The following is a 22,248-nucleotide window of genomic DNA, read 5'->3' as shown; positions in this document are numbered from 1 at the left end:
AATTAAGGTTTGGGCTTAGAGATAGTAGAACCCAAAGGAATGGGTTTGGACTAGTTGGAGAAGGCCTAGGTAAGTTATGCAGACCTATGGCCCTTGGGAATGTAGGTATATATATATATATATATATATATATATATATGTATTTATGCATATTAATTTGTATGTATATATAATGTCTAATTTATATTTTTATGTGGTGCAATTATATGTTTATGTGTATATTATTATTATTATTATTATTATTATTATGTTTTACTTATCAGAGTGGGATTAGAACATATATTAGTATATATATGTATGTATAGTCTGTAGGAAGGGTTTTACGTGCAACCCAAAGAGAGCCGGGGAGAGAGATATGTCCAGAAAGAGAGAAAAGGGGAAGAGGTTGACCGGAGCAAGGAAGGGTGGCCGGCGGCAATTTGAGGGTTGCTGGAGTTGGAGAAGAAGATTAGAGGGTTATACAGAGAGTTATATTTGATTTTCAATCCAAAAATCAAAAAACAAATCTCTTTTATATCTCTTCCCCTTTGAATTATATAATCCCTACATCACATGTTAGACTTTAGGGATTGAAACAGAGGATTAAAATGGATATTTATACTATTGTGAAATTTTGAATAGACTTGTATATCTATGTATATATATGTGTATAAACTTACTTGATTCTTTAATTTAATGCACGAAACTTGTTTTTAATTATTGGGGCTTGTGTAATTACATCATATTAAATATGAGTGATTATACGAAACATTGAAACCATGATTTAGGTCCCAAACAAAGGAGTTGCAAGTTTGAAAATGAAGCCACGAAGGAAGAAGGAGTAGGTGTGACGGCCCTGGTTTTTGGGCTAGTGCGTCCTGTGATGAACCAAATGTAGATCGATAACGAATCTAGGGCGAAAGCAAAAAAATGAAACAATGGTCTATAGAGATACAACGTGTCTCTAAGACACCAATATGACACTTAATGAGGTCATGCAACCCAAAGAAAACAAATGAGGAAGCGGCGTTTCAAAAATGGACAAGAATGACCCTAGGGGAAAAACGGTCATTTTCAACATCAAAGTGGGCGCTACTGTGCACACCATCGGAAAGACAACAAAAAATTAATCAAGATGGACTCAAGAATCGCATGATTCGGAGTCCAGACGAAAGAGAAACGACAAGACGAAGAAAAAGAGCACTTAAGGCTAAAAGGGTAAACTGGTAATTATCCATGAATATCTGGGTGCAACCGAGTACACCGTTGGATAGACAATAAAAAAATAGTAAAGTTCAAAAAAATGTTCACTCAATTTAGAGTCCGGATGACAAGGTTATGATCAAATGAAAAAAAAAAAAAGGGTCAAAAGATGCAACTCAGGACCATCTAATCGATTAGATGATCCTTCTAATCAATTAGATGCCAAAACAGAATGCTGGAAATCCCGTGGAAGACCATCTAATCGATTAGATGGCTCATCTAATAAATTAGATGAGGCTGATAGCAAGCAAAAATTTTCTTACCAGAAAATTGAATTTGAAATGGGGTTTTTGTGTCCGAGACGACATTTTTTGGAAAAACACAAAAAAGAAACCCCCCCTAAAACCATGTTTTCTATATTACCATGTCAAGAGAAGTTTTTATTTTTCAAGTGAAATACCTAAAACTGCCCTTGTACTCAGTTTATGCAAAAAAAAAAATGAGTCCATGGGAGACTCAAATCACCAAGGAAAAGGTTTTTCTTAAAAACGATCATGCACGCAAACGTAACTTACCTATTATGATATGCTACAATGGTCCATGGCTTAAAAATACCGCCAATACAAAATCCAACCCCCCAATGGCCAAAAAGGCAAAAATGGACTTTAAATGGAAAACATGAAATCTAAAAATATAAAATGGAGTCAAATGACCGTTTGGCCATTGGCCACACTTCAAATATGATTAATGAGACCCTATGAAAGAATTAAAATGGAATTCCCACACCCAATGCAAACATGGTGAAGCAATAACTCAATATTTTTTCAATATTTTCATAATATTTCATGAAGTCAAAAATTACATAGGATACAAAATACATGTCATTGGCCTCCGGCCTCATCTCATACATGTCAAAGACATTATAAAGGGTGTACTTAAGTACACATTACATATATGGAATTAAATATACACATTTTGACATATAAGGCTACAAGTGGCATTTCAAGCCAACCTTTATAAGAATTAAAGCCTTCAAGTCTACAATCATCTAAGCAATAATGAACATCACGAAACAAGTCTTCGTACCTGAACAAAACCCCCAGTAACTTCAGGGTGAGTAAACAAGTTTAAGTTTACTCGTAAGGTATGAGCATGCATAGACTCAATTTCTTTATAGATTTTTACATTAACTTGAAACAATACAAAATGGCCATGCCACCTAACGTCTATGTCAAGGTGCAACTCAGGGAGCATCCTAAACTATCTTAGATCATTTCTAGCATAAATCACATCGTTCATGCAATTTAAACAACATAGAAGAATGTTATACAAAGCAACAAGATATAGATTCTCAAAGTCCTCAACTTGAAATCTAAAACACGAAAACAACTTAAGTGAATCATTCCTAAGCTACACTTGAACATTTAAAACACAATTCACCATATCGATGCAATTTAACCAACATTGGAACTTTCAATACAACACATAAAGCACAAATTCTCAAAGTTAACATCTTGAAACTTAAAATGGGAAATCAAATAAGGAACAATAAGTTACAACATCATCTAGTTATCAACTTGGAATTGAAATGCAAAATCAAACAAGGTGGATACTCAGACATCACACCAGATCAGACCGACAACGTGGTTACTTTAGGGTTACTAGCCCACGGGTAACCGCCCTATGTGCGCACTAGACTATAGGAGGACATTCCCCCATACTAAAACCATATCTTAGCCATAGCCAAACAACGACATCCCCAAGTTTCCAAAATCAACAAATTGTGCAACAACGTATATATCAAGATGTATATACAAGATAATCAACTATCTACCACGCACAACCAAATTTGGAACCACTACTACTAAAGCATGAAAGATGTCAAGAACAAAGTGTGCAACTCATTACACAAGGCAACAATATAATCCACAAGAAAAACATGCTCTCATGAATATAAATATAACAACAATGTTATCCTATGCTCAAAACATAACCAAGTGAATATACAACAAGTCCAAATCTATGATTTGAATATAGAAACAACTTCTAAAACACAATTAGATCTATGGAGCCATTAAATAGAATTTAATTAAACAAAAATAATTAAATTCTCTATATTTCAAATCAATTTCAAATAACCTCAAATTATTATATGTTAAACAACATAGCATGTTCATTACATATATCAAATCAAAGGAGCAAAATAAGTAAGACATCATCATATAGAATTTAATTAATTTAAATTAATTAAATCTCTAATTTTCAAAAGTTATTCAAATGATCCCAAATTAATATATAACAAAGACTAAGTCATGATCATACCATATATCAAGTCTAAAATGGAATACAAGCAAAACACCAATAACTAGAATTTAAATCAAATTTAATTTATTAAATCTCTAGATTTGAAAACTCATTTAAATCATCCCAATTTAATATATAACAAGGATCAAGTCATGGCCATGCCATATATCAAGTCTAAAGTAAGTTACATGCAAGTTACCATTTAATCATTTATCTCTCAAATCAACATAAGACATGCATAAAACTTATAACTTATTACAAAAGCAAGTAAGACCACATGAAAAATAAACTATAGCACCCCTACCTCACTAGAGAAGTCTCTCCAGAATCCAAGGCAAATCAACATAAAATGGCAAACCCTTCAAGAGTTATGTAAAGGAGGATGTGGGGAACAAAAAGTATTCCAAGTTTCATGGTCAATGGTGAGTGGAAGGGCTTCAAAAATCAAAGTCAAGGCCTAAGCATCAAGCTTCTCTAATGGTGGCTTGGGTTTGTGGTGAGGAAGAGAATGAAATAAAAATGATTAAGTGTGAGTGGAGGAAATAAAAATCCTCCACTCACTATGTGCTCTTACGCCATGGTCAACACACACATCTATGGTCAATTGCATAAAAACCCCTCTTTAACAACATAATTCCAAAGAAGCCCAAAACTAATTGTAAGACTTAATTTGAAGCATACACTTGTCACTCATCCATGGCTCCCTCATAGACTTAATCTCAAGACTACACTTGTCAACCATCTAAGCCAACAAGTGCACCAATCTTAGGCCAACAAGTGGGTGAATCTCCACCCTTCAAATGTCACAAGATGATGCATCCAAGTCACTCCACCCCAATGCCAACAAGTGGCACTATGAGAATGTGACACTTGTCATATTTTTTCAAAAATTGCAAAAAGGTCCTTTTTGAAAATATCTTCTAAATTAAATTGTAAAATAGTCCCTAAGACAAAAAATAATTACTTTATGTAATTATACTAAAACCCCACAAGTTAAGAACATTACAAAAAGGTTATGCATCCATACCTTTTACAAGAAGAGTAAACACTTAGCATGCTTTTCTAAGAAAGTAAAAATACACATAGCATGAAATTTAAATATCGTGGATGCATGCAAAATCAGAATCAAATACGAACACGAAAAGTGAGGTTACGCCAACAAAGTGACAAACGGGAAAAAGACGAAAAGTGAATAGTGTCAAAAAATGAAAAAATGTGAAAATGACGCAGTCCTTAAAGGAAGTTGTCAATCCAAAGGAATGAGTCTCAGGAACCATTTCTGAGTACCCAATAAGAGACCAAGTGACAAAAAATTGAACACAGAAAAGAAAAGACAACGGAAAAAATTTATCCGCAAAATTTGAGGAAAAATGAAAGGAATGAAAATGACCGGGTCATTACAACCTTCCCACCTTAAAGGGATTTCATCCCCGAAATCTAGCCCCAACGAAGCAGAAGGCGAAACCAGTATAACTACGAAGTACATCTCCGAGTATCCCGCACAACATGCTACGAAAGCAATCCCAAAACTGGAAGACAATGTACAAACCAATGTCATTCGCACCCACATGCTCACGACAGGAAAACCTCACAAAAGAAAAGTGACCATATGGCCACACCACAAGTCGAAACTCACACACAGAACCCAAGGTCAAACAAAGAACGGAAGACCACAACCGTAAACATCCCTTCTGACGAACCATCTTACGGATCCGAAAACAACCACCAAAAGAACTCCAAGATATCCATGAATCAAATCAAGGTGCTGAATAAAGATGACGTGGCAGTACGAATAGCGACCAGAACCCACTCACGACGTACTCAAATGTGTGGTAGCAATGACAGTGCCTAGTGCCCGCCCACACTTACTCGTCAATAAGGCAGCATCGATGGCAAGTAGAACTCGCCCACAACATAAAACTTGTAATCTCATGAATATAAATATAACAACAATGTTATCCTATGCTCAAAATATAACCAAGTGAATATATAACGAGTCCATATCCATGATTTGAATATAGAAACATCTTCTAAAACACAATTATATCCATGATGAAGGCTAAAAAGTGCGTATTTAAACCCTTTAAGCTTAGGTATTCTAGAACCTTTATCTATCTTATTTTACCGTTTTGTATTGATTTCATGTTATTTCCATTTTCAGGTACTTATCCCCAAAATAAGCTAACTCAGCCAAATAAGAGCGTAATTGAAGCAATTCTGGGATGAATCAAAGAAAGGAGCAAAGTTGAGCAAAAGGAAGTAAAGGGTAGAATTTCAGCAACCTCGATCGATCTCAAGAAAAGTTTGATCAATCCAACTTTCATCGATCTCAGCACTTCAAGATAGATCTGAGCTATGTTTTTCCCTGTTCAAAGATCTCAAAAGTTCAATCGATCCAACTTCCTTCTCTGATCGATTGAACATTCTTGTCCTTATCCAAATGGTTGATCTTATCTAGTTGTATCACCCTACCAACCGCTTTTGTCCTTTTCCCAAAAATATCTTCAAAATATCTCAGATTTGTTTTTATCCAAAAAGACGCCGCCATTGAGGATCGATCCAACTTCAGTTTGATAGATCTCAGCCATGTTCGATCGATCTAAGTCCAAGGTTCGATCGATCGAACTTCCTCCAGTGCTAAAAAGTTAAATTTCCAGCTCACAAAAGTTGTCCTTTATCCAATCATTAGAGAATATTTGTTGTACGACCCCAGCTCATTTTAGGTGTCATTTAACCTACCTATATAAGGATAAAGATTACTTTTTGTATCATATCATAGAGGATCATATTGTATTATATCATATAATACCTAGAGAACTCTTAGTGAGGAAGCAAAGAAGATGAGGAGGCTAGAGACACCATTGGAGACTCTTCATCAACCAAGGAGTAGATTTCTTGCATGGAGCTTGCCCTTAAGGGTTGGAGGACATCATCCATGAGTGGCTAGACATCCTCTTGGGGCTAGAGTTAGCCCTAAGCATGCTTTCTACTTCTTGATTTATGTATTTTTGAGGGAATTTGTATTGTGATTCATGTCTTGACACTTTTATATATATAGATCTTGTTTATTCAATGATTTGTGTAGTTTAATGCATCCAATTGATCATTTCATTCTATTCATATGTCTATGTATGCTAGAATAGATGTTCATGTGTTTGTCTCTATTTCTTGTGTTATTGATTCATGTCTATGTGTGTTGATGCTTTGGATCTAGAGATTGTCAAGACATAGAGCTTAATGTCATGTTCTTGTGGTTTATTTGATGGTTCATACTCATTGCTTGATTGATTGTGCCTCTCCCTTAGTTTAATTAGTTTAATTTCATGTCATTAGCTTAGTTGTAGTGTAGTTATTAAATAGGAGGACAATCCATGCTTGTTGTTGATGTTACATACTTATGAAAAACTAGTAACATATATCTCTAACCTTGTGATGTGTTTGGATTGTAAGCTTAAAGAAAGGATTAATGGCTTAATTTGATATGTTGTGCTATCCACCATGTTGTTTAGACAATATATGTTTAATTTATCATCCATGCTTGTTGAAACAACCACACACACACACTTCATTGTAATACGTGTTTTTCTCCTTATTAATCATTTATTAAAGATGTAGAAAAGCTATGCTTAGTGGTGATCTCTAAACCCCAAGATCTCTCTCTCTTTTATTCTCTCTATTGCATTATTGTTTACCTTAGTTCAATTTGCATCTAGTTTAATTCAACCAACCAACCTCTATTTTAATCACTTGACCTATTAACCCTAATTTTGATTCCCCAACCTAGTACGACAACTCAATCCCTTGGGACGATCCCTTCTCACTCATACTACATAGTAGAGGTGTTAAACGATTTATAAATTTAAATTATGGTACCCACTTGACACTAATTTCCAAACTCAAAGTTTTGTGCATTGTTTTATGCACCACCCGAGAAGACACCATAGTTTTTGGCGCCGTTACCGGGAATTGATTGATTGGCAACGTCGTATTTGCGGAATCAATTAGGAATTAGTACTCTTTTGATCGTGTCTTTACTTTGTTTTCAATTTTTGTTACTTATTGTGTTTGTTCTTGATTAACAAGGAGCATTGAGCTAAGAAGCAAGCGAAAGAGCATTCAAGAAAAGGAGCTAAGCAAGCACGGAAAAAGGCTAAAAAATCTAAAAAAACTGCTAAGCTAAGCTAAAAATTTGGAATTGAAGTGCTAAAGAACCTTCGTGAGCTTTTCTTTACTCATCCCTTAGTTAAATCGTCGCCCCGCGTGGAGGCTTGTATTTCAATTCTTAGATAAATCATGAGCCCACGTGGAGGCAATTTACTTTTCTTTCATATTGTTAAAGCATGGGAGTATGGGAACATTGTATGTGGAGGAAGTTTGTTGATTGTTGATTTGTTATGAAGGAGAAGTGCTTTCTTGTTTTGTTGTGTTTCGTGTGTCATTAGAAGTCTTGGGTAGTCCTTGTTCTATTATTCGTCCTAGGTTTTCACATGGAAAATCTAGAGGGTAATCTTGGCTACTTAAACCCACGTTTCATACAAAACCCCCCTCTTAATCAACATGGCCCCGGAGTTCAAGCTCCAATTCCTCCAATGGTCCTTCGTGATCATTACAATCTTCGTGCATATCATGCACCTACTTGTATTGTGTTACCTAATTTTGAAGCGAATCAATATGAAATCAAGCCTGAGACTATTCAAATGTGTCCACTATCTCTAACCTTGTGATGTGTTTGGATTGTGAGCTTAAAGAAAGGATTAATGGCTTAATTTGATATGTTGTACTATTTACCATATTGTTTAGACAATATATGCTTAATTTTTCATCCATGCTTGTTGAAACGACCACACACACACACTTCATTGTAATACATGTTCTTCCCCTCATTAATCATTCATTAAAGATGTAGAAAAGCTATGCTTAGTGGTGATCTCTAAACCCCAAGATCTCTCTCTCTTTTATTCTCTCTATTGCATTATTGTTTACCTTAGTTCAATTTGCATCTAGTTTAATTTAACCAACCAACTACTATTTTGATCACTCGACCTACTAACCCTAATTTTGATTCCCCAACCTAGTACGACAACTCAATCCTTTGGGACGACCCCTTCTCACTCATACTACATAGTAGAGGTGTTAAGCGGTTTATAAATTTAAATTATGGTGCCCACTTGACACTAATTTCCAAACTCAAAGTTTTGTGCATTGTTTTGTGCACCGCCTGTGAAGACACCAATGAGGGGAACAAAAATTATTCCAAGCTTCATGGTCAATGGTGAGTGGAAGGGCCTCAAAAATCAAGGTTAAGGCCTAAGCAACAAGCTTCTCTAATGGTGGCTAGGGTTTGTGGTGAGGAAGAAAATGAAATAAAAATGATTAAGTGTGAGTGGAGGAAATAGAAATCCTCCACTCACTATGTGCTCTTACACCATGGTCAACACACACATCTATGGTCAATTGCACAAAAAACCCCTCTTTAACAACATAATTCCAAAGTAGCCCAAAAATAATTGTAAGACTTAATTTGAGGCATACACTTGTCACTCATCCATGCCTCCCTCCTTGGCTTAATCTCAAGCTTATACTTGTCAACCATCTAAGCCAACAAGTGCACCAGTCCTAGGCCAATAAGTCGGTGAATCTCCTATAATGACCCGGTCTTTTTCCTCCTTTTCCCTTTTCGGTGATTTTCTTTTTTCGTCTTTTCCCTATTTCGTCTTTTTTCTATTTTTCATTTTTCCTTGCATAACCTCACTTGTTGTGCTTGGATTTGATTCCGGTTTTGCATGAATTCATGATATTTGATTTACATGACATTTGTATTTGTACTTTTGTAGAAAATAAATTCTAATTGCTTACTTTTTCATAAAGGGCATGGATGCATACTTTAGTGTAATTATTCATTATTTTTGGGGTTTTAGTATAAGCATGTAAAATAATTATTTTTCGTTTTAGGGACCTTTTTGCAATTTAAATTGTAAGATATTTTGAAAAATGACCATTTTGTAATTTTTGAAAATGTGACAAGTGTCATATACTCATGGTGCCACTTGTTGGCAATAGGGTGGAGTGACTTGGATGTGTAATCTCTTGACATTTGGAGGGTGGAGATTCACCCACTTGTTGGCCTAGGATTGGTGCACATGTTGGCTTTGATTGTTAACAAGTGTAGGCTTAAGATTAAGCCTAGGAAGGAGCCTTGGATTTATGACAAGTGTAGGATCGTGATTTAGTCTTGCATTGTGTGTGTGTGATAGGTAGTGTAGGAACACATAGTGAGTGGAGGATTTCTAGCCCTTTCACTCACCATTTCACACTTTATCTTTTTCATTTCACATGTTCTTCAAGAACCCTAACCTAGCCACCATTGGAGAAAAGCTTGGTTAATAGCTTTGACTTCATTTTTGGCCTTCTTCCACTCACCCTAGACTTAAAACCTTGGAACACAAAAGTTTCCCCTCACTCTACTCTTCATTAACCCTAAATTTGTTTTCCATTTTGAGCTTGGTTGCTTGGATTATAGAGATTCAATTCTTTATTGAGGTAAGGGTGGTAGTATGTTTATATTTTGAGTGTTTTAAGTCCTTTGGGGTTTAATATATATTGTATTCATGCTTTTGATATGATAGTCTTGCATATTATAGGAAACTCTCACTTGTTAACTTAGGGTTTATTGAATTAAGCATGTATAATTTGTATATACCATGTGTAGAAAGGTTGTATGATTTAGTAGTGTGCTAAATTCTAATATTTTCACATGTGGTAGTAATATAGAACTCTTGTAGAATTATAAATGCCATATGCAATTTCTATTAATTTAAATTGTTATCTTATGGTGGTGATAATTCTATATGCTTGTCAAGGATTTATTGTGGTTATTTTATAAGCTTGTTGCTAAATTGTTGATGATTAGTAGATAAAGCTTATTGTTGAGGCATGATCTAAATTGATAAGTTAGTGATATTGTTTTATAAATTATATCATGATGAATACTTGTCATTCTAGACTTGGAACCCTAAGATATGATTTGTGTGGTTTTAAAGTACTTGTGCTTGTAAGGTGGTTGATATGCCTTATTATCTATGTATAAGTTTTGAACTTGATATATTTTAGATTCTCTTGGGACATTGTTAAAGTGACATGGCCAAAGTTTGGCTTTAGTGCGGGAGGTATGAGTTCTTCCCAATTGAGATAGTGCGCACTAGGGTGGTCTTCCCAGCGGGTTGATGCCCGGAATAACCATTTTGATCTTGGTTTAGTTCGAGACGTGATGTCCAAGTATTCCACTAATTGATTTCGCATTAAATTCTAAGTTGACAACCAATGCTTAATTGTAACTTGTGATTTTTGTTATTGGCGAATTGATGTTGTTAAGTACATTGATATTGATATGTGTTGCTAAAGAATATTTAAGTTAGCTTAAGATGATCCCTTAGAACACCTTGAACATAGACGTTAAGTGGAATGCTCCCTTGTATTCATCTATATTGATCTTGTAATGATATTAAAACTTTAGGGTATACGCATATGCTTCTTCCTACGAGTAACTTGATTACTCACCCTAGTAGTTTGGGTTGTTTTTTGGGTAAGGAGACTATGTTTTTGGATGCTCATCATCCTTAGAGGCTAATGAGCAATTTGGAACATTTTTTTCGTATATTGACATGCAAGTGTTTAGCATGTCTTTCTTTTGATGTCACATTTTGTATACCATGGGTGTATGGTATTTTAGAAGCTTATGTAGCTTTCTTGAGGTGTAATGGTACTTAAGTTTTTACTTTTGACATTATGAACATGTATGTAAAAAAGCCAAGGGCCACGTATGTTTACTTTTGTATCTATACTCTTTTGGTATCAAACTTTTCTTCAAAAATGTATTTTAACCATCTTGGTGGTTTACCACATGAAATTCTTGTAATTGACATGTTCATATGTTCAATATTCCTTAAAATGAATCAAATTTTGATCTATGCATGTGGGTAGAATGAATCCCATAGGTTCCATTGCAATTCCATAGGTTTAGAGGAGCTTTCAGCAGCATTTCGAGGAGTTTCGGTGGACCGAAACTCCATCTCGGTCGACCGATCCCTTTTTGTGACAAAATGAACAGTAAAAACCAGCCTTCAGAAAACATTCTGTGAGTTTTGGTCGACCGAAATAGCCCCTGTGCACTAGCACTTCCAGATTTCAATTCAGCATTGATGGTATAACTTCGAAAGGCCATAACTTCTTCGTTCCTTATCCAAATGGGGTGATTCTTGAGCCTAAACTCAAGAATTTTGAGTCAGATTTCTAATGGTACCTATGCCATTCTTAGATTCAAAAAATAGTGGATGTTATTCATATTTTAGTGAAGTAGTGTTAGTTTTCACTTCAACCGGGAAAGGGCAATTTGTGGAATTCTTGGCCAATGTTCTTAAAACCTCTTGGAATGTCTTGAAATGGTTAGATTAGGTTGTATTCATCTTATTTGACTTGTTTAGAGTCAAGTTTCTCTCTTAAATTGTGAATTAACTATTTTGCCCCTTTGATAACAAATTTTGTCCTTTTTGACCTTTGTTTCCGGTTTTGCTCTCTTTAAGTCCCGTGACCTCATGAAAGGTCACATTAGTGTCTTAAGGTGATTCCTATCTCTTAAGACCTTGGTTTATCATTTGTTTTCGCATTTCGGATCCGTTATTGGATTAACTTTCGGTTCGTCACTAACACACCGGGTTGAAAAACTTGGGCCATCTCATCTCCACCCTCCAAATGTCACAAGATGATGCATCCAAGTCACTCCATCCTAATGACAACAAGTGGTACCATGAGAATGTGACACTTGTCACATTTTTCAAAAATTGCAAAAAGGTCCTTTTTGAAAATATCTTCTAAATTAAATTACAAAATGGTCCCTAAGATGAAAACTAATTACCTTATATAATTACACTAAAACCCCACAAGTTAAAAATATTACAAAAAGGTTATGCATCCATACCCCTTACAAGAAAAGTAAACACTTAGCATGCTTTTCTAAGAAAGTAAAAATACACATAGCATGGAATTTAAATATCGTGGATGCATGCAAAACCGGAATCAAATCCGAACACAAAAAGTGAGGTTGTGCCAACAAAGTGACAAACGGGAAAAAGACGAAAAGTGAATAGTGTTGAAAAACGAAAAATGTGGAAATGACGCGGTCCTTAAAGTAAGTTGTCAATCCAAAGGAAAGAGTCTCAAAAACCATTCCCGAGTACCCAAGAAGAGACCAAGTGACGAAAAATCGAACACAGAAAAGAAAAGACAACAGAAAAAATTTATCTGTAAAATTTGAGGAAAAAGGAAAGGAATGAAAATGACTGGGTCATTACAGTAGGTTTCGGTTGGCCGAAAGGAGGGTGTCGGTGGACCGGTTCTCCTGTTTCGGTCAACGGATAAGTCTAGCCATCGACCGGTTTGGCAAATTCAATCAACCGATAGGCTTAAGCGTCAACCGGTTTTCCCTTCTTTTTTTTTTTTTTTTTTTTGCAGAATTATGTTTTATGTATTATTTGCCTCTGTTTAATTGTTGAAAGCGTTATTTGAATAATCCAACACACACTTGTATATGCATGTAAAAGCTTTAAGGGATTTCGTATGCTCTGAGAATTGTTAAGGGAGCTTTAAATCAATTTATAAATTGAATTTACTCTTTTAAAAGGTATAAAATTGAGGTATTGGAATTATCATTTTGTTTTATGATTTTAATTATATGAATTGTGTCATTGCAATCTAAAATATGATCTATGACAGTATATCATGTTGTATTTATGATATTGATGATATTGATGTATAGTTTTGATGCTTGGATGAGAATTAGTGAGATGGCTAATAAGTTTATACTCACTAATATGGTGCCATTGTTAGATATGGCTTCGATTATTGATGTTGATTATCATTTTAGATATATATATATATACGCCTTGATACGAGTTGATTCGTGGCCTCAAAACCATTGGTTAAGATTGAGGCATATATTGCCAGATATGAGTAGCTAAATATAGGAGATGTGTGTGCCTTATTAGAGGAGGACTCTTGACCACATTGTGTGCAATTTTTCATGAGATACATATCCAGTTGAGACTGCCTAATATTTTAGTAAGCATCTTGGTGTGTATATATATATGTATTGACTATGTAGTTATTGTATAAGTTTAGCTAGGGATGTATTAATTATTAGTTCTCTAATCGGGTTGTAGTAGATAGGGCTTACTCATGGGTTTAACCCACAATTTATTTTTCAGGTCCACGTCAGTTCTAGTCTTAGAGGTTGTTCGTGCTAATCAGAGATATTCATCTTCACTCTTCTGAAAACTTAATGTGAATAATGAAATATAAGGAGGAATTTTTCTGAAAACTTAATAGTATAAATAAGACTTCTAAAATGGACTTTGCAAAACTTTCATGAATAAGCTAAAAACAGTGACATGATTGATATTAAATGGCAAAGAAAGAACTAGAAAATGAATACTAGAATATATATTAACAAGTGTTTATGTAATCCTAACGACTATATTGAGCTATGGTGACAACTATTATAGAAGGAAATTAAGTGGTCGAAAAGTTTGATAGAAGAAGGAACTTCAATCTTTGACAAGATTGAAGGTGAGATTTACTGATTTATCATGGTTTAGGGGAGGCTTTGGGTTCAAATTAGGAAAATATGGAAGATGTAGAGTAGGGGAAGATCAACTTGAAGGCAATGAGTGCGATTCAATTGACATTGTTTGGTGATATTGTGTATGATGTGATAAAAGAAGCTTTAACAACGGATTTGTGGAAAAAGTTAGAGAATTTGTATATGGGAAAGAATCCCACCAACCAGTTAGTCTTGAAGCAAGAGTTGCATTCCTTTCGTAGAAAAAATGTGCAAGCCTATAAGAACATCTTGGTGATTTCAACCAAATTGTTTGTAATTTATCTAATGTTGATATCAAGCTGAGCGATGAGGATAAAATAATTATTTTGTTTACATTGGTACACTCTACCCATAAGCTTCTTTGCTTGATGAAAGAGATATCATCTTGGTAGAACAAGTTAAAAGTGTTATGCTCTTTAATGAAAAATTGAAAGATGAAGAGAGTCATAATGATTAGGCTCATGTTCTTATTGCTCAAGAGAATAAGATATTCAGAGTTCAAAAAACTTTGTGCCATTTTCAGAAAAGATGTTACAAGTGTGGGAGAAAAGGACACATTTAGTGGTATTATCCAGAAGGAAAAGAAAGTGCATCTGCTGCTCTTGCTATATCGGAGGCCACAAAAGAAGGGAGAGATATTGATGAAGCATTCTCAACCATTGATAACAATAGAAAAATTAAGGAGTAGATAATTGATTCTGCTTGTTCCTTTCATGTGTGTCCTCATAAGGAAAGGTTTGATACCTATAAACCGGTAGGTGGTAAGTTATTTATAGGGAGTAATACTTCTTATGATATTATTGGAATTGAAACAATCAAAATCAAGACAATAAATGGTTTAGTAAAAACCGTAATGAATTTACTTCATATTCCAAATGTTAAAAGGAATATGATCTCTATTGGAGCATTTGAATCCAAGGGTTGTTGGTGTGAAGTGAAGAATGGATTGATGAAAATTAGAAGAGGGTCACTATTATGCTTTTGGGGAAAAATGTCAATAACCTCTATGTTTTGTTAGGAAATACTATGCTAGGTAGAACAATTGGAAAGATAGAATGGAAGCTTATTTCAAGATCTAATAGACTGAACGACTTAGAGCGGCACAGGAAGGAAGAAGTCTTGGCAACTGTATAAGCACCAATCTTCATGTTTGATTTGGTGATTCGAGAGTAAATTCCAGATTCAATTATTTGAACTTGGAATTTGTTATGAATAGATGAGTGTGGTAAGACGATGAAGAATGATAAGAAGGTGCTAGGTTCAAGGTGGAGAGATCTTCAGCCAAGATGGAGCTATGGAGGAGCGCATGAAGACGAAATTCGAGCCAAAGTGGAGATTGTTGGGTTTGTGGCTTAAATTCTTAAAGATTGTTGTTTTGAAGAAGTTGGAGTGGTCTACTATTACGGACTGGTTACACTTTCTTTGTTAGGGAGTTCTGAGAAGTGCAATTGGTTGCACTATTTAAACTCAATCACACTTTGCTGAGTTTGTGAGAAGAGAAATAGTGTGTAATTAAAGTATTGAAATAAAGGCAATTTGTCAAATCGCATAAATCTCATATTGTTTGTGTGTGCCCTTTTATCAATTTTATTTGTCTGTGTTCGATCCTAATAAGTGAAAAGAAAGGAATGATAAGCTATACAGAGGCAAGTTTGATTTTGTTTCGAAAAAATTAACACACGAATGCAACGATGAATCTTATGATTGTCCACAAAAATCTTTTGACAATATTTATAAGTTAAATTCATGGTTAATTTGTAAATAAAATTTTGGTATGATTTTACATTTGTGACCTTATTTATGCAATAACCAATAAGTAGTAAAATAAAAAGCTCAATATACTGCATACAATAAGTAATAATGACGTGTTAAAAACTGGGATGGTGAAGAAATTCTTTCTACCAAAAGTTAATGTTTGTTTGTGTCTCCCCCCCCCCCCCCCCCCTAAAAAAAAAAATGTTAATGTTTGTTTAGCCATTGAGTTTTAACAAAACATGCATTATAAACTTAGAATCTCTTCATAATTTTTTAGAATTAAAAATTATTTTTATTATTTTTTAACTTTAGCTAGCCCAAATGTTGGTAAATAAAAGTACAAAAATTTAATCTAACATTGTGTTTTGAAATGAATTGTCAAATAATACTCAATTGAATGATAATTTAAAGTTTAAAATGATTTCGCGCTATAATATATAAATCAAATTAATAAACGTTTCAATTATTTCATTTTTATTTTATAATTTCTTTTTCTTCATCTGATTCCAATTTACTGTGATTTGTGATCACCTGAACTATTTTTCTATCTCAAATTATAATTGAATTTTTATCACGCACAGGTGTTTTTCACTAATTTTATTAAAATTACTCTCCTACTTTTGACATGAAAAATATAAGGGTAGATAACTATGACTAATTTGAATAAAAAAGAGTAATGATACTCTATCCGATCAAAGTGGCATACTCCTAGTCCGAATCCTAAGTGTAACTGCCATGTAATTACCTAAATCGTTGATATTTTATTTACGGCTAAAGATACAAAAAATAAATTTGGAAAGAAGTTGAAAAGGTTTTGACGACCCATCTCTATCTATCTTATTTCTCTATTCATCCCCTTCGTTTAACTGCTTCCTTGATTATTTCGGTGAGGTGAGGAGTCGATGATGGGTCTAGTGGAGGCGTCAAATTGAAGATTAAAGAGAGAGCGCATCCACTTCGTAATGAACTTTTGAAGTTCTTTTTTATTCTAATCAAATCCCTAAAACTGATACAATATACAGAAGCTAAAATATATATTGAAAATATATATATATATATATATATATGAACGTAACAAGAAGTTAGATGATGAACATGGCGTCAGAGGAAAGGGTAGGACTTGACAGCCTTTGGGAGAAGATCCTTTGGGAGGCTGTACTTCGTAATGAACTTTTGAAGTTTTTTTTTTTAATCAAATCCCCAAAACTGATACAATATTGTAATGTTTTCGATTTTTGCCATTTTTCATTTTTTCGGGATTTTCTGTTTTTGCAAGGGCATTTTGATCTTTTTCCGTTTTGCATGCCGGATACAGTGGGGTGTGCCGGGTGTGTCCGAGAGTTGGTTAGGGCATCTCTTTGAGTTCAGGGCTCTTGGAAATGTATCGGTGGCCATTTCATCATTTTTCTATTTTTCGAATCTAGGAGTCCCGGGTGGGACCTGCTACCGGGATTGTTATGTGTGGGAGTGGTGTCATGGGTCCATTTCATTTCATGCATAATTAATTTGTGTATATTTTCATTATTGTGGCTTAAATTTAAGTGGATGTGATTTAATATACAAATAAATATACGGTAAAGGTGAGATTTTTTTTGTCTTGTTGGTGGGGCCCACCATTTTTTTTCTTTTGTTGGCCAAAAGGCCATTTCATGGCCTCACGTGCATTCTCTCTCTCCCGATCAAGCTCTCTCCCTCTCTTCACTTTTTTTTTTTTTTTTCCTTTTTGCAAAGCTTCAAATCTTGATTTCTCTCCAACCATGGGGAGTTTGTTTGTGCAGCTTGCGGTAAGTCAAGGAGCTCATCAAGATCTACAATTTGATCGGAGCAAAAGTGTTTTTGGTGCAGCTTGGGATTTCGAAATTAGGGCTTAAATTTGGGCCATTTTTAGGGCTTTTGCATCCTTTTGAGGTAGGGGTTTCTAATTCACAACCTCTTGAATTTTTGTGAGTTAATTCCTTATAATTTGTGCTATTACATGATTAATTTGTGCATATTTCATGCAAATTTTGTTATGTGTTGTATATGAGATGTATTTATATGTTAGTTGGTATGTGATGACGAACCATGTTTAAATGATGATTTCATGTCAATTGTGTTATAAGTGATGAATTTTGTGATTTAGAAGCATGAATTATACTTAGAGATTTTGGTTAACATGTACTGTAATGACCCGGTCATTTTCTTCCTTTCATTTTTCCTCAGAATTTCATGGATGAATTTTTTTCATTGAATTTTCTTTTCTTAGTTCAGTTTCTCGTCATTTAGTGTCGTCTCGAGTGCTCGAAAATGATTTCTAAGACTCTTTCCTTTGGATTGACAACTTTCTTTAAGGACTGAGTCGTTTCCACATTTTTCGTTTTTTGACACTATTCACTTTTCGTCATTTTCCCTATTTTGTCTTTTCTATGTTTGTCACTTTGTTGGCATAAACTCAATTTTTGTGTTCAGAGTTGGTTTTTGACTTCATGTATCTTCATTCTAAGTGGTTTCCATGAAATACATATCTTTACTTTTGTCGAAAAGCTCTCTAGTTGCTCTCGGTGTCCATAAGGGCATGGATGCATAGTTCTTCAGAAATATTTTTGTTTCTTGGGATATTTTTCGTAAATATCTTTTGAAGATATTTTATTTCTGGGGTTTTTAAGAAAATATTTTTGGAAAATATTTTCATTTTGGGTCATTAGTGTAGTTTTCACTTTTTGGAGGGGCCATTGTGCAATTAATGAAAGTTATTACAAAAATGCCTCGTTTTGAGCCTGGATCCTCGTACGGGATTCATTTTCACTTTCTGTCAAGTCGTGTACTCTTAGAATTTCCTTCTGGTCATTTTCCCCCAGTTTCAGGGTTTTTGGTCCCGGTTGCCGCCGAACTTGTTCGGGGCATATCTCTTTGCTTGGGACTTAGTTTTTGACGTTATTTCTTTTGTTGTTCATATTTTCTCATTTTGGTTCTTTTTCATTCACGTAGTTTTGTCATTTGAGCACGTTTGTTCAAATTCCACTTTTCTGGACCTAGCGGGGCCCTTTCGGGGCACTTTTAGGGTTTTCCTATTAAAGGGGGGTGAGACATTTCATTTTTGACCTTCTCCTCTCTTCATGCATGACCAGCAGCTGCCATGGCAGCCCAAGGGGGGCTGCCACCCTTCTTCTCTCAATTAAACCTCCTTCCCTTTGTTAAAAAGTCATAGTGTCTTTGCGTTTTGTGTTTGTCTTGACTATGCGCATCTTTCCCCCTTATTAGAACCCGTTTTTGGCCAAATTTTGAGTTCAGGCTTGAGATCAAGTTAGGATTTTGGTAGGTCCTCTTTGGAGTTTAATGTTCATCATGTTGTCCCCGACAAAACCCCGAAGTATCATCGGATTCGGAGTGGTTTCATTTTGGTGGCTTTTGAGATTTTCATCTCAAATTGAGGTAGGGGATGTCTCAGGTTTACATTTGAGTTATATTGATTGTTTTATAAGCATATATAACTTGTGAGCATGCTTTGGTTCAAGTTTTAGAATTTAATTTAATTATTTTCTATGTTTAAGATTTAATTCATATGGTTGTGTATAACTTGGAATTAAATTGTGGCATGCTAGTAAGTTAGACCTTGGTATGTTTATCGACATATATTAAATTGGGAGCATTTGAATAAGAATTGCAAATTTTATTTAATATTTATCTTTTATGAAAGTTTAATTCACATAGTTGTATCAAGTATGAAATAAACTTGTAATGTGATATTAAAGTAGGCCTTGGTGGGTTCTTTAACATATGTTAAATTGAGGATATTTGGAGTTGTTTAAGAATCTATAGAAAATTAATTAATTAGCTTAATTAATTTTATTTTAAGTGTTGTAGTCACAATAATTGATTTTGGGTAGAATATATGTGAAGACCATGTTATACCCTTTTACATATATTAATTTGAGCCTAATTGGGATTTATTTGAAAACTAGAGACTTTTCATGTTAAGGTGATAATCTTACGAAATGTAGTGCAATACATTACCTTGTGACCATATTATTAATCAGATGTAGAATTAGTACTTGGGGCATCTTAAAATGGTAATTGGACTTAGCATGATATGTGATATCATTGTCTTGAATAGCTTGTTTAAATATATCTTGCGTAGGTATATAGCTTGTTAGAATATTACAATTGTTTGTTGCTAAATTGAAGTTTATTTAGTACTTGTGGCTTAGGAGGGTAATGTATAGTTCAATTGTTGTAAAATATTCTTACTTTGTGTATAAATTGCATATTGAGGACATGACATGTCATATAGTATTTAGACTTGAATTCCAAGACATGGTTTGTGTGGACTCAACCTTACTTGTGCATGGAATGTGGTAACTTGCATTTGATTTTGTATAAGTTTTGAACTTATTACTTTTGGAAAGCTAGTGAGGACATAAATTAAGTGATGGCTAGGGTTTGGCTCTAGTACAGAGACAAGAGTCTTCTAAGTCATTAGTGCGCACTAGGTGGTACCTTGTGGGTCGTAATTACTCGAAAATACTTGCTTGGTCTAGTGACCACATGTCCTAGTCTTTCCACTATTTGATTTCGCATTTAATTTCAAGTTGTTAATCGTGGATTACTTGTAGCTAGAGAATTGATGCTTACTTTGAATATTTGAATCATATTTAGTAAACTTGAACTTGTATGCTTGCTCTGTGAGTTTAAATTTCATTTAGTATACTTATGCCGTGTATACTTGTCTTATGTGTATTTAGTTTAGTTTAGTATACTTGATCTATGAGTACTCTACATATATCGAATACTTGTGTATGTATGTTAGATATTGCTTATCTTGTTTAGCATGATTTAAGGTACTTGAACATGTATGCTTGTATGTCGTGTATCATGTTTTAATATGGTTTAGTGTACTTGAGCATGTATACTTGTATGCCATTGTTCATTTCGGTTGCATGAGTAGCTTAGGATGATCCCTGAGTCTCATTTATGACATAGACGTTAGTTAGCATAATCCTTTTGAATTGCTTCATGTTAATGTAATAACCTTGTAAAAACTTAGGTCGATGCATGCTCATTTCCTACGAGTAGCTTTATCTTACTCACCCCGAAGTTATTGGGGATTTGTTTCAGGCATGAAGGCTTGGTTCGTGATGCTCATCATTCCTTGGATGACTTATAGCTTTTAAGTTTCCATTTCATGCAAGTGTTAGCACGAAATGTCATTTTGTAGTTTTATATATCAAAACTTGTATCTATGATTCCAAATATCTAATGTGTACCTAAGTTCACTTTTTGGATGCTTATTTTGTATGTATGACATGAGGCCAAGGGCTATTAATTCTAAAGTTTACAAATATGTTTTTAAAACTTGAGATTTTAGTACTTGGTACTATTCATCAACTTTTTTTTGAAAAATCGACCGAATCCGAAACTTCTGGGGGTCTTGTGGGTGTATTTTACGATTGCCTTTTCAATTTAGGCAATTTAAAAACCTCCTGAAGCCCCATTTCCTTTCCTTTGGCAGCAGCTTGGAAAGATTTTAAACTCTTGACCTGATTTTCTTGGGGGTATTCTGGGTATTTTACAGTGCATTTTCTTTGTTTCTGTCCATGTTTTCAGGTAGAAAACTTGATTTTGGGTGGGGTGTTCTTCTTCGTGTTTTTCCAGAAAAATTCGTTTGATGGCCCATTTTTGCTCTCAGTTGCGGACAGATCCTGTAGCATCTTTTTGACCCTCTTGACCTCTTCTGATCTAGGGGCATTTTAGGTATTTCATAGTGAGGTTATTTTTTTATTTTTTTTTTTCCTTCACGTAGTTGGGTAGAAAACTTGATTTTAGGGGGGGTTTCTTCTTCGTGTTTTTCCAGAAAAAGTCATTTTGGACCTTATTTCAACTCTCAATTCCGGCTGGAACTTTTCTTCCCCTAGCATGTCATTGTGCATGTCGGGGTGCTCGTGGGGTGTTCGTCTCAACGTCGTGACGTCGACTTTCGTTTTCGTTCGTTCTCCTTCGTTCGGACTCCAAATCTAGTGAAATCTTTTTTGAACTTGACTAATTTTTTACTATCTTTCCAATGGTGTGCTCGGTTGCACCCGAATCTTCCTGGATAATTACCAGTTTACCCTTTTAGCCTTAAGTGCTCGTTTTTCTTCGTCATACCGTTTCTCCTTCGTCCGGACTCCGAATCATGCGATTTTTGAGTCCATCTTGATTAGATTTTCTCTTTCCAGCGGTGTGCTCAGTGGCACTTGAATCCATTATTTTAGAAATGACTATTTTGCCCTTGGGGCTATTTTTGCTCAGTTTTTCTTACTTTATGCTTCCACTACTTTTTTTGAGTTCCGTGACTTCATGGGAAGTCGTGGATGTGTTTTAGGAATGATATACAT

Source organism: Cornus florida, unplaced genomic scaffold, assembly GCF_030987335.1.
Source record: "Cornus florida cultivar Cherokee Brave unplaced genomic scaffold, ASM3098733v1 CherokeeBrave_3.0.0_Hap2_Chr10, whole genome shotgun sequence".
NCBI lineage: Eukaryota > Viridiplantae > Streptophyta > Magnoliopsida > Cornales > Cornaceae > Cornus > Cornus florida.
The sequence above is the reverse complement of the archived record's forward strand: the minus strand, read 5'-3'. Positions refer to the sequence as shown.